Below are 13,368 nucleotides of genomic sequence, written 5' to 3'. Positions count from 1 at the left end.
TTCTTCTCTGCTGGTTTTGCAGACCTTTCAGTCAGTGCCCAGTATCATGTAGCCACAGGTATGTTGGGCTTTTATGGTGTGGATATGTCTTCATCACTTTTCTTCATGGCCAGTTTTGTCCCCATCTCTTAGTGAAATAAAAGCATCTCCAACAGGATTTTGTTTGTGTGTGTGTGTGTGTGTGTGTGTGGGCATGTTTTTGTGTCATATCAGGACACAACTCTGTATAATGACATGGGTATGACACAGGTATTACAAGGAGAGGGTGACTTATGAGGACATAACCCATGTCCCCATTTTTCAAAACACTTATAAATCATACAGAATGAGTTTTTTTGAGAAAGTAAAAATGCACAAAGTTTCCTGTGAGGGTTAGGGTTAGGGGTAGGGTTGGTGAATGGCGATAGAATATACAGTTTGTACAAAATAAAAACCATTACACCTATGGGATGAACACACTTTACACAAAAACAAATGTGTGTGTGTGTGTGTGTGTGTGTGTGTGTGTATGTGTGTGTGTATTTTCTAGTCTAAATGGACCATTTTTGACTAAATAAGCTAGGATCACACTTTAGGCCAAAAGTCTGATTTTATTACATTGGAAGATGGAAAACATTTATATGTATAAATATTTGTTCAATATTATTTTTCATTTTCACATCATAAGAAAATTAGTTTCTAAGTAATTCTGAGAAATGAAGCATTTTCTTTTTGTCCATGGACATTTATCATGAAAGTAAAAAAGGGTGACTTTTTCAATTAAAGTCTTCTCTACATGTTGTCCCAGAATCCCCTGTGCAGCTGCTCTGAAAGATCAGTGCTCAAGAAGATACTGGAGGAAGTCTGAGCTTCAGCAGACATCTAATTCTCCAACGAGTGTCTAGACAGCTGCAAGAACCGAGTTACACACCCAGCTCTGTAGGGAGGCTCAGTTAATCGCTGGTTTTGGCATGACGAGGACTTAGTGCAGGCTGAGAGAGAAGTCAGCTCAGCAAACTGCCAGATCCCGTCTATCTGTCTGTCTTACAGTCACATACTTTTTAAGTAATCCTGCTATAATGGATGTTGAGGTGAGAAGTCAGTGCAGATTTAGTGATCGGTAAGATTTTGTAATGCTTTTGAAAGAAGTCTCTTCTGTTCCCCAAGGCTGCATCATATAAACACTGCAATATTGTGAATTATTACAATTTATACATTAATCTATGTGTATACATTGTAGAATGTGTCACATGATCTTCAGAAATCATTTTAATATGCTGATTTCCTGCTCAAGAAACATTCCTGATTATTATCAATGTTGAAAACAGCTGTGCTGCTTCATAGCATTTTCTTTAAATAGAATTTTTGCAACATTATAAATGCCTAAATGTCACTTCTGATCACTTTAATGCAACCTTGCAGAGTAAAAATCTTACTGACCCCAAACATTTCAGGTCATTAAGTGGTCACTGTAAATGTCAGGGGTGAGTGTTTCAGTCCACCTGGTTGTTGACTATCACCTGCACTAAGGCATGTCCCAGCGACTTCTGAACTTTCACCCCAGCAGATAAAACGTCCAGCGCTGACACGTGATTGGCTTTGCTCTGTCCTCCCCTGCTCCTCTACTTTGGTTGGACTGGTACGCTCTCTGTGGGAATGGTAATGTATCATGGTTAGGCATCAATCAATGACTGACAAAATCACACAAATGCTTGCCAAATTAGGTTTGTGAAGGATAGTTAGTGAGGATGTGCATATGCACGTCATGACGTGTGGTCACATAATGGTGTTAAACATTAACCAGCTTTAAGTGGATCAATGCATCTCAGTCGCACAAATACACATGTAGCAAAGAGATAGTTCACATAAAAATAAAAATGTATTCTGAATTCATTTACACTCCCTTGTGTTGTTTCTTTACAGAACAAAAAAACACACATTTGATCTCTGAGCTACATTCGATCACAGAGTCTTAAATTAAGTTTGATTAAATTAATGGTCAAAAGTCTAGTAAATTAGTATGACATCAAAGTAGTATTTAATGAAAAAAAGTATCGATAATGCAAGAGGACATGTAACAGTGACCTCGCAATAAGAATGAAACAGACTAATATTAGCGTAGATGCCATTCTTCTCATGATGTAGGGAGTACATTGGGTGTTATGGGGAGTGTTTCCGGTTCTCGTTGACCTAATTAATGCGGCCCAACAATCCTTTAACAGATTTGAATTATAGAAATGTGAGAGTATATTAAATGTATGCCAGGTTAAGAGATCAACTTAGATTTAAACTGACAGTGTGTGTCATGCCTCCCAAACAACGCTAGGTAGTTTGAGCGCTGACCGGAGAAGGATATGCCGCCTACAGTTGATTTTGATAGAGAGGATAAAAGAAGATAATTAGAGAAACATTTCAGTATTTTTGCTCATACAATGAAAGTCATTGGTAACAAAATCAGATTGGTTTCATGTTATTCAGGACATAAACAGTACTGGTGTGATATTGCTCTCGCTTGGTGTGTGATATCGCATATCATTTGATTGCATTGTTTGGTCTCTTGTTTCTCATCTTCCTCTTGACAATAGCCCATAGATTCTCTCTGGGGCTCAGGTCTGGTGAGTTTACTGGTCAGTCAAGCACACCAACACCATGGTCATTTAACCATTGGTGCTTTTGGCAGAGTGGGCAGGTGCTAAATCCTGCTGGAAAATTAAATCAAAATCTTCAAAAAGATGGTCAACAGAAGGAAGCATGAAGTGCTCCAAAATTTATTGGAAACTTAACAGTGGACTTCAAGCAACTTGGGCTATGAGCTTCTCCACCCTTCCTCCAGACTCTAGGACATTGGTTTCCAAATGAAATACAAAACTTGCTCTCATCTGAATAGAGGTCCACTGGGCAACAGTCCATTTCTTCTTCTCCTTGGCCCAGACTCTTGATGCGTTGACCCCAGCCTCAGTCCATTCCTTGTGAAGTTTACTCAAATTCTTGAATCGACTTTGCTTGGCAATCCTCATAAGAGTGGTTCTCTCGGTTGGTTGTGCATCTTTTTCTTCCACACTTTTTCCTTCCACTCAACTTTCTGTTAGCATGCTTGGATACAGCACTCTGTGAACAGCCAGCTTCTTTAGCAATGAATGTTTGTGGCTTACCCTCCTTGTGAAGGGTGTCAGCGATTGTCTTCTGGACAACTGTCAGATCCGCAGTCTTCCCCATGATTGTGTAGCCTAGTAAACCAAACTTAGAGACCATTCTGAAGGCTCAGGAAACCTTTGCAGGTGTTTTGAGCTGATAAGCTAATTGTCATGTCATGTCAATCATGTCACCATATTCTAATTTGTTGAGATAGTACATTGGTTGGTTTTTGTTAGATGTGAGCCAAAATCATTGCAATTAAAAGAATCAAAGACTTAAACATCTTCAGTCAGTGTGCAATGAATTTATTTAATACACAAGTTTCACAATTTGAGTTGAATTACTGAAATAAATGAACTTTTCCACAACATTCTAATTTATTGAGAAGCACCTGTATACACACACACACACACACACACACACAAACACACACACACACCTACAAACACTCATATCAAGAGGGCAATTTTGTTATATAACAAATATTTGGTCTGTGATGAAAAAAAAATGTGTGTGTGAACTGTCTCTTTAAGGCAGAAGCAGTTTTATATTCTTCTCAGTATATGTGATGGATTCATTCCAAAGCGAGTCTAAACAGATTGATGCAGTCTAGTGATTCAAGGGAGGAAGTCTGTGGATTGGCTCTTCACTAGACACATTGACAGATGTCCCATTTCCCCTGCCTTTCTGTAAGCATTAGAAATGTTCGGGCTATAACAGAAATAATAACCAAAAGAACGGTCCCTCTGGACTTATCTTTCAACACACTGCTGACGTTTCTGCCACATGCTTAAACTGCAGATGTATCACTGACTAACTTTCAGTGTGGGGATTTATTTGTTAAAAACTCTCAAATGTGAAAATTGATCAAATATTCTACAGACACACCAGTTGTTAGACTCACATCTGGCCTGAGATATGATCTTCTATTTTGGGTTGACTATCTTCTTGCTTTTCTGCAGAATTAGATGCAATCCTATCCAGAACTAATAGCACAACTTTAATAAGACGCTTTAAACTGGAGCACGCAATCTATAATACAGAATATAAAAAAACATAGAATATAAAGTTATTAATATTAAAATATTAAAAATACCTATAAACAAAAATACCTAAAACAAGATAAATTTAAAAAAAAAGTCAGTTGGTAAAGAAAAACTTTCAAAACTTATTTCAACTTAAATTTATTTAAAAATATATCTCTTATGAAATTTAGTAAATATATAACCAAATAAGTAAATTATAATATTTTATATTATTTTTTTATAATATAAAAAATATATAAAATATTTATACTTATATCTTGACATACTAATGTCTTAATTCCTTGCTGTCAAACATAAACCATAGAGATTTTTTTACAAAAAAACAAAGCTTCTCTTTTGTTGACAACAAAATTATAAATGATTATTTTACAAACTTAGAAATATGGCATTTTTCAAATGCACATTATAAGCAATCAAATCTCACAGCATTTGCCAAGATCCAGTAGTTTGTGTGCAGCAGATTTTACTGTGAACCAAGCCGTGTTTTTTACCCAATTCACATGGGTTGAATTTTTTAAGGTAGGAAAATATGGAAAACTGCATAAAAAAGTGGTCAAAAGCAGCCAGGATAGCCTTTCCGGGTTACTTTGTAAATACGTGGGGCAACAAGGGAAGATAAGATTGCTCAGAGGAAGTGCGCTGGGCTTTGCACACCCAAACGCATATGCTGTGTGAGCTGGCTTGTAATAACAGATGCGTTATTATACCTGTTGGTTTGATAAGTGTCTAGGTTACACAAAACAGACCACACAACCTTCTTGAGCGGCCCGGAGACACACTCAGAATAAAGAGCTGAGACTCGTAGAACCAGGACCTCAACGCTCACTATCGCCGTCTCATGGCCCCTCCAAGAGTGCAACAAGTTCTTCTGTCAACTGAGAGAGACACTCATCCCATATGCCATTAAATCGAGACTTAAATAAGGTAAACTAAGATTCCTTTTGCCATTCGTCCTAATGCAGAAAGGTTCATTTCCATACCTCCATGAGATATCCCAGACCTTGATGGATCTGGGGGTGTCTCCGGTGACTTCCAGGTCTGTGCTTAAACCCATCACACTCTTATCAAATACATCAGGCGCATAGAACTCTCCTGCATCAGAAAGGATTGCCAAAACAAGTCATTAATCTTCTGTTTTGTGCTTTTCACCAGACAAATATCTGTGCACCCAGAAACTGAGTCAGAGAAAAAGATGTTCAGCTATTTCAGTATTGTGGAGTGTTTGTGGCATTGCATTTTGGGATTCTATAGTATATTTTATTATCTATAATACTGACCAATGCCACATTTATTTGATCAGAAATTCAGTTAAAAACAGTACTGTGGTGAAAAATTACTATAATTTAAAACAAATGTTTTAAATTTTAATATATTTTAATTGATTATTCCTGTGATGCAAAGCTAAAAAAAAAAAACATTGTAATATGCAGATTATTATGTTTATAAAGGTTTATTTGCTTTTCACTTCTGATCAATTTAATAAAAGTATGAATTTATTTTTTATTTTTCTTTACTAACCCTAAACGCTTCCAAAAAAAAAAAAAAAAAAAAAAAATGAATAAAGCAAACAAAAAAAAGGTTTATAATAAGAAATGTTTCTTTAACAGCAAACCTGCATATTATCAAATGAAATAAATTATTAAATATACTGAATATAAAAAATATAAACAGAAAACAGTTAATAAATTAAGTTCTAACAATATCTCACAATATTACAGTTTTTACTGTAAAAATCATAATCATTTCAAACCTTCTCAGCAGTGTTCTGCATACATTGTGGTTTCTGAAGTAAAGTGCAATTTAACAGTCCTCAATTTGAAATGGTCTGTATTATGGTGTTTATGATGTGTTAAGTTGTCATCAGTTCCTCTCAGTTATTATGTTTACCGTGTGCCCACAGATGCTCCACCAGCAGACATATTTCATTTATACATTATTACCGCTAAATATTATAAATATTTACAAAGACACGGCAACTAACACTGAATTAAACATTAGATGAAAGTCTGTAGAAAAACTCTTTTTTTAAACCCATTGAGAACCATACTCTAGACAGTCATTTTATATGTATATTTCACTGTGCATGATTTATTTATGCAGTGACTCTCAGCAAATGGGAATAATGCTGGTACATCAATCATGCAACTTTAATATAACAACATATGTAAATAATTACAGCGCACATTGCAGGGATGCATAAAAAGGGCACATTCTACACTTTTTTGGGACATTTTATCATACTATTTTCCCTCCTGAAATCCACTTATATTGTTAGTCATGGTTTACTATCCAGAAACAATAGTTTCCACCCTCTCTCTGACCCTTACAGCAAAACAGGCTGTTTTTGTACTTGTAAATTACCTGTGTTATGATTGGCTCACAAGCCACTGAATACTTATTTTCCAAAAATAGTTAAATGCATAGAGAATTGTCCGTGTTTAGTACTGTGTGTGTACTTAGTACATTAAACCATTCACAACGTTTAAGATAAGTAAGGAAAATGCTATTTTTGGCAGGCTCATTTCGTACTAACTTCCCTTGGTGCATCGTCTGCAGTTGTGTGATGGGCTTCTGAAGAGCCAGGCTCCATATAATGATCTCTAGCTCCCAGTAGCCAGAAGTCCCAGACCTGGACAGTGATCCATGGCCAGGATATCCTCGCTGCGCTGATGACCAGACGTCCAGGACAGGTCTGCTTTTACATAGATCTCCTGTTCTCATAGATACACTTCAGTAAATGTCTTTGAGATCTCCAGTTCTCCAGACTGAGCTGCTGTGGAAAACATGTTCTGAACTGGAGACGTGCTTTACATAAATCGCTTCAAACTTACTCAGCATACAGTTTAAAGCAGCTTTCCCTCCGGTCAGATGAGTGTGCTGCTTAATGCATTTGAGACGTGATTTCCTCAGCATATAACTTAATCTTATGATCCTAATGTTAATATTTTAAAGATCACATGTGTTTTCCAGCCTTTACAGGAAATGTTTGCATTGCAGTCTATGTAAGGCCAATTCACACTGCACCATCAGACACAGATGGTCACCAGATTACAGTATGTAACATTTCAGACAAACCAACACCCAAACTGGCTATTCAACACGTTCAATCACTGAAATAAGGACTTAACAACATCAACAGATACTGATGGTTAACACAATAATTTTGAGAAAAACATATGGTGCATGCTGCCATTGGTCTGCATCTGTTAGTGCGGTGTGAATTGCCCTATACAGTACAATATGCAATACACTGTTACTTACTAATAAGTGTACATTCAAACTAAATTCCTGATAGTCTGTCAAGGATGTGTGAACAAATACACACATTTTATTTTCTTGTTGGACTGGTAACCTTTGCATGCTGACTACTACTAAAGACTTTAAACATAAAAGAGATTGTGCACTCATTTTACTTATGAATAGGAGAAAGTGCAATGCACAGTGTGACTGAATAGTGCTGGCTTTTAAATAATGAGCCAGCCACATTGTCCCCAGTACTTTGCTATTATTAATTAATCTTAAGAGTAACTCTCACACTTGCTTTAATACTGTCATTGGTGGCTGTGGAGATCAGTCTGTGCTGATGTACGTCCAGTGCCATACAGGAAACCTTACTTATCTTCTTAATGCCTGTTTTCACATCCCGCACAGTCAATGTGGAGTCAGCGCAGGCTGTGATTACCTAGACCATGCACATTCAAATAAGAACCTATAATGTTCCGTCCACAAACCACCAATCAAACAAACCCAAACACCGACCTGTTGAAGATGTGGATTAGAGAAGGCACTGGTGTAAATCCCAGACCTGCTGTTGGATTCGTTCTTGTCCAGATGCAGCACGGCCAGATATTCCCTGCAGGTCACCAGAAGCACAGGATCTGCCGTCAGGATGAGGAGCAGAGGAAAGCTGCCCTGCTCTGGAATAAAGCCTAGTTGGATATTAGGGAATTGTCTTTATGCAATGTTGAGAAGGAATGTCCCAGACCGGTGCTTTTGACTTGCATTTAAACTATTTATCTTTGACTTTTCTTGCATGGAAGAGGCATTTCCATGACTTTCTTGCCTCATGCCAACAGTCATCAAACTGGCATGAAACTTTAGATGCAAAACAGGCCTGCTTAAAATCTATTTATCCTTAGGCCATCCAGTATGTAGATAAGTTTGTTTCTTCATCAGTTTTGGAGAAATGTAGCATTCCATTACTCTGCAGTGAATGGGTGCCGTCAGAAAGAGTCCAAACAGCTGATAAAAACATCACAATAATCCACAGCACACCAGTCCAACAATTAACTGGAGAAGACAAAAGCTGTGTTTCTAATGCTAACTTTATACAAAATTTGTTCTGATGATGAAACAAACAGATCAACATCTCAGAGGGCCTGAGGATGAGTACATGTTCTGCAAACCTTCACTTTAGGGTGAACAATTGCTTAAAAAAAAAACTTAAGTATTCAAATTCTTGAAACTCTCCTTAAATAACTTCTTAAAGTTAGGATTACCTCCAACCTGTCATAACTCCACCAAATTAAGTTATTTTCAGAACTTTTTAGGTTGTTTCAAATATTGTAATTAAGAATTAAAACATAACAATAACTGTTTATAATATCTGCACAAGTTCTCTGAAGTGACACCAACAATTGATAACGCAAGCAATGGATCATTCATGATGATTATGCTTGAAATGACTTTTCACTGAATTTGAAACTCAGAAACAATTTTACAGAAACAATTCAAAAAGTGACCTTGTTTTTTATTTTAATTTTTTTATTTTTTAACACAGAAGAGGATGCATTCACAAAAAATTCTGTGGATGCATATCTTGATTATCCTGATAATGCAGGCAGTCCAAGAACACAGCCTTTGAGCTGCTTTTTATTGAGATGATCAGCGAGTCGTAGGCTCTGGTTTTCTTCTCTAGCAATTAAATTTGTTACTACTGTGGGGGCGGCTTATGACTTCTCAGAATATTACAGCATGGAAAATACTGGGGAATAGTCCGTTTTAATAAATCCTTCAAAACAACTAAAAGATGACTTTTTATTTAGTGTGAACACCCTGAAAACCACAACAACAACCTCTCTGAATCACGAGTGTGTGTTTAGATTTAAATGCTCTTTGACTGTGCAGAAAGTTTTTCAGCTGTCACCTTGTTATAGCTATAGTGGTGTATTGTAATTTTTTTTTAAGTTTGTCTTTTCAGCAGTTTGTGACAAGTTTAAGATGTAGATAAACACACATGGAATACCAAAGGCCTCAGTGAATAACTCCTCCACGTCACTTCTCCTTTATTGCCTGTCACTTCTTTCAGAGAGGAGGAAAAAAAACCATCAAAACTCATGGAGCTAGCCGAGACTCTGTCACGTGCTCGGACTCTTGCGTGAAGAACGACTCCATCAGTGACCTCAGATGACTCGACTTCAGTGACTCCAACAGATGGAAACTCCGGCAAGCCAAACTGGAGATTTAATGGAGAGAGAAAACATGGTGTGAAAATAAACACACGCATGTACTGTATTAGTTATACAGCAACTGTGATTCAACATGTTATCGTGAAATGCATGAAGAAAAGACAGAGAAAGTACAGCAGAGCAGAGGTTTGGTAGAGAGAGACAAGAAGTGTTGTGCTTGTCTGTGTGAGAGAGAGACAGAGACCCACTGTGGAGCGAACAGCAAGTGCAGTTACTTTCTCATTGTGTCTATTGTGTATCACGGACAAAAAAAAGGTATCATATCTGCCTTAACAATGAGCTATTGAAAAAAAAAAAAAAAAAAAAGATGGCTCATAACCTTTCATGGTTTGAAGCTTCCTAGTTGTTTTCATGCTTGATGTCAAAAGCCATGCAACAGCAATTTCTAGTTTTATTTTAATTACAATATTTAACCCAGTACTTAGAATGGGAAATTATACTTTTGCATTAACAAAATTTTATATTTTCAGATTCTATGTCATGAAAATGTAAATATATATAATATATATACACATTTATATATATTTTATATATATATACACACACATATATATATATATATATATGTATATATATATATATATATATATATATATATATATATATATATATATATGTATATATATATAAATAATGATACATTAGAGACTAACGAATAGATATACAAAGCTATGCCCAAATTGCTCATACATTAATACAAAATTTAAATAAAACTGAAAAAAATAAATTAAAAAAGAATATAAAAGATTAAAATAAAAAATATATGTATATATTTATAAATATATTAGAAAAGTTATGTGTGTGTGTGTGTGTGTGTGTATATATATATATATATATATATATATATATATATAGGTAAAAAATAAATAACTGAAATAAATAATTTCAAAGCTTCAGGCATTAAAATTTCATTGTCACAGTGAAAATTAAAATTAAATAATTTATTTAATTTTCAGTTTGGCACATATTTTGTGTACAGTTTCCTAAAATGAAATTAAATTATTAATCTGGTTTTCATTTTTATAATTGAAATTAATGTAATTTGTTCTATATTCAATATACATTCAAATATTCAAATGTGTGTTTGCATCTGTTCCTATACGAATACATTTTAATACAATTATTTTTCACTATAGGGAAAGCGCATTATGGACAGAGAAAGTTCAACCCATGTAACGTAAATGGTCACAAGCTTGGCTCAGGTCAAAAGATTAAAATAAAAAACACAATTATGCACTAGCTTTGATTCCCTGCATCATACAAAATCAACATATGATTTTTAAACCAATCCTCTGCTCTTTTCTCGCTTTGGACAACTACATTTATTTTAAAACTTAACCTAAAATAGGATATCTTTTTAAAAATCGTTTATCAAATATAGCCTATTTGATAATCCAGAATTAATTATCTTTAAACAGCCTCATGTTCTTATTTGATTCACAATATTAATAAGATTAAAAGTGAAAATTTCTCAGTTACCCTTAAATCATATGGTTGCTGACATATTATTTATATGTTTTCTACAAGTATGCAAACTAAAAGAGTGAATGTTATGGCATGCATAAATGTCTGTATGAGCAGAAATGCTGTGGAAGATGATAACCATGTGAGAAATCAGACAGCACTTACTTCTTTTCCTCTTTGTGATCAGTGTGTTTATCTTTGTTTTTCTGGTCCAGCCTCTCAGAGCTTCAACACGCAGGTTTCTAGATTAATTATCCATTAGTTACTAAAACAGTGTCCTACAACAACAGAATTAAGGCACATTTTCTGAACACGGGCATTAAACAGACACCATTTATTTTTATCATGTGCTGATGGTTTTTCTATTTGTTGCTGGAATTCTTTCCTTACTTTTCTGTGGCACATGGAAAAATAAAAATACATTAATAAATAAATCTGGAAATAAATAAACACATGAATAAATGCATTAAAAATAAATAAAATAAATACAAAAATAAGTAAAAAAAAAAGTTAAAAATAATAAAAAAAAAATTACAAATAAAATACAGAAAATAATAAATAAAGGGAAAATGTCATAAAACATAAACGATTAAATAAGATTATGAAATGACCTATATTTGTTTAAATATAGCAGATTTTATGTAAAGTATATAAGATAACGTTAGCACAAATGCCTGTGTAAGTTAACTTAACCGTCATCGAGGATATTACATTTAAAAAACAAACGCTTGTTTAAGTTAAAATTTATACATTTGTTATACAACCAAGAAATGCTCTTTCATGTTTGATAAATACACAATAATTAAGAAGAAGTGCTCAGTTACCTTTATTTCTTCTCAGTGAAATCTCAGCCTATGAATCTCAGTCATTATTTGAAATTGTTTAAAACGAACTTAACGTTAAACGACGCAACGGTTAGTTTTTGAATTTATGGAGCGCAGTTTCAATAAAGTCACAAACTCCAGTCCTCAAGAGGGCGATAGAGTCACATTCAAATGATTTTGATATTAAATTTAAATGTATGTTTTGCAGATGGCGTTATGCGATATCAAGCAGCATAACGGACCCTTTGTACAGGTAAAATAATCGGAAGCGATTGACACCGACCGGAAGTTATAAATGCACACGCCACTATTACATCAAGGTGCATTTCATGTAGTGATTATTTTCACTACCTGTTTGCGCACATGTGCAAAAACGGCGCTTATTAAGGACGCGCTAAAATTAGTGATGGCGTCTGAACGATCTATTTATTCTGCAGCAGAGCTAGAGAGAACTAATTTGGGTGAGATGCGTTTGTTGCAGCTCCACATTATTAAAAGTTAAAAATATGAGTTTCATATCGAATGTTAGAAGGGGATTTAACACAGTGAACACTAATCGATTTTAAGAGTGTGTTTTCTGTTCATATTTATGCATATTTTTATAGTTTTATTTAAGTTTACATGAACTTGATTATCTTTCCATGTGTGCCATTTTCCCCCATGTGCTTTGCTTCCTAACAAATTGAAATCTTTTTCGAACAGATGGAGGTGTATTATATCATAACATGACAAACTATTCTCTCCTTTCCTCTTCTCTGTGTGCAGGTAATTGTTTGTCATACAGCATTTAAGAACTGACTGTTGTTTAGCAAATGTTTATTGCAAAATGTATTTTTCTAAAAAAATATTTCCATTAATTTCATATGACATTTAACATAAAGTGGATTATTATTAACTAATATTCAATATATTATATTTCCTCTGTCTATTCATATCATTCTTAATTAATCTTGAAAATACATTATACATTCACAAAACATTACATTTTAGAAGAGAGAGAAAGAAGAAAGAAAAGGCGATATTGTATTGGCAAAGTCTGTATAACTCAATTGTATTTCAGATGCTGTCACATTTTCTATAACCTAAAAAACTGAGTATAAGAACATAACTGTTAATTTTTTCTTGTTTGGGTGGGGGGCTTGCAAGGATGAAAATGCATTAAGCCCATAAAATGATGAGCCAACTGTACATGACAAGACCTGGGCTGGCTGTGACAGAGAACATGGCCACTATATGCCAGTTGTCTTCATATTTGTGCCCTGAAACCCAAAGCAAAAATCAGGTTTATTATTTATCCATATTTTGACTTGGAAACAGATTTTGACTTGGAGGGTCTTCCTACTGTTACAACTAATCATTAATATGTATGAGGATTGAGTATATGATTAACAAAAGGCTTTCAGAATTTATATTAATCTCTTAAAATATTTTGACTTCAGTACCTTAAACCAT

At 34.7% G+C, this 13,368-nt stretch overlaps 1 long non-coding RNA gene across 1 annotated transcript; it reads right to left on the bottom strand.

Annotated features, from left to right (window-relative positions):
• Positions 1-9,001: 9,001 nt before the first annotated feature.
• LOC128024879 (uncharacterized) lies at positions 9,002-12,159 on the bottom strand. The gene is made up of 3 exons (XR_008186044.1): positions 11,917-12,159; positions 11,258-11,334; positions 9,002-9,615 (listed from the first exon to the last, which is right to left on the bottom strand). It is a non-coding gene; the product is annotated as an uncharacterized LOC128024879 (long non-coding RNA).
• Positions 12,160-13,368: the final 1,209 nt, after the last annotated feature.

The sequence above is a fragment of the Carassius gibelio genome, chromosome A12, assembly GCF_023724105.1.
Source record: "Carassius gibelio isolate Cgi1373 ecotype wild population from Czech Republic chromosome A12, carGib1.2-hapl.c, whole genome shotgun sequence".
NCBI classification, from domain to species: domain Eukaryota; kingdom Metazoa; phylum Chordata; class Actinopteri; order Cypriniformes; family Cyprinidae; genus Carassius; species Carassius gibelio.
Note: the sequence above shows the minus strand (reverse complement) of the source record. Positions and strands in the feature narration are given on the sequence as shown.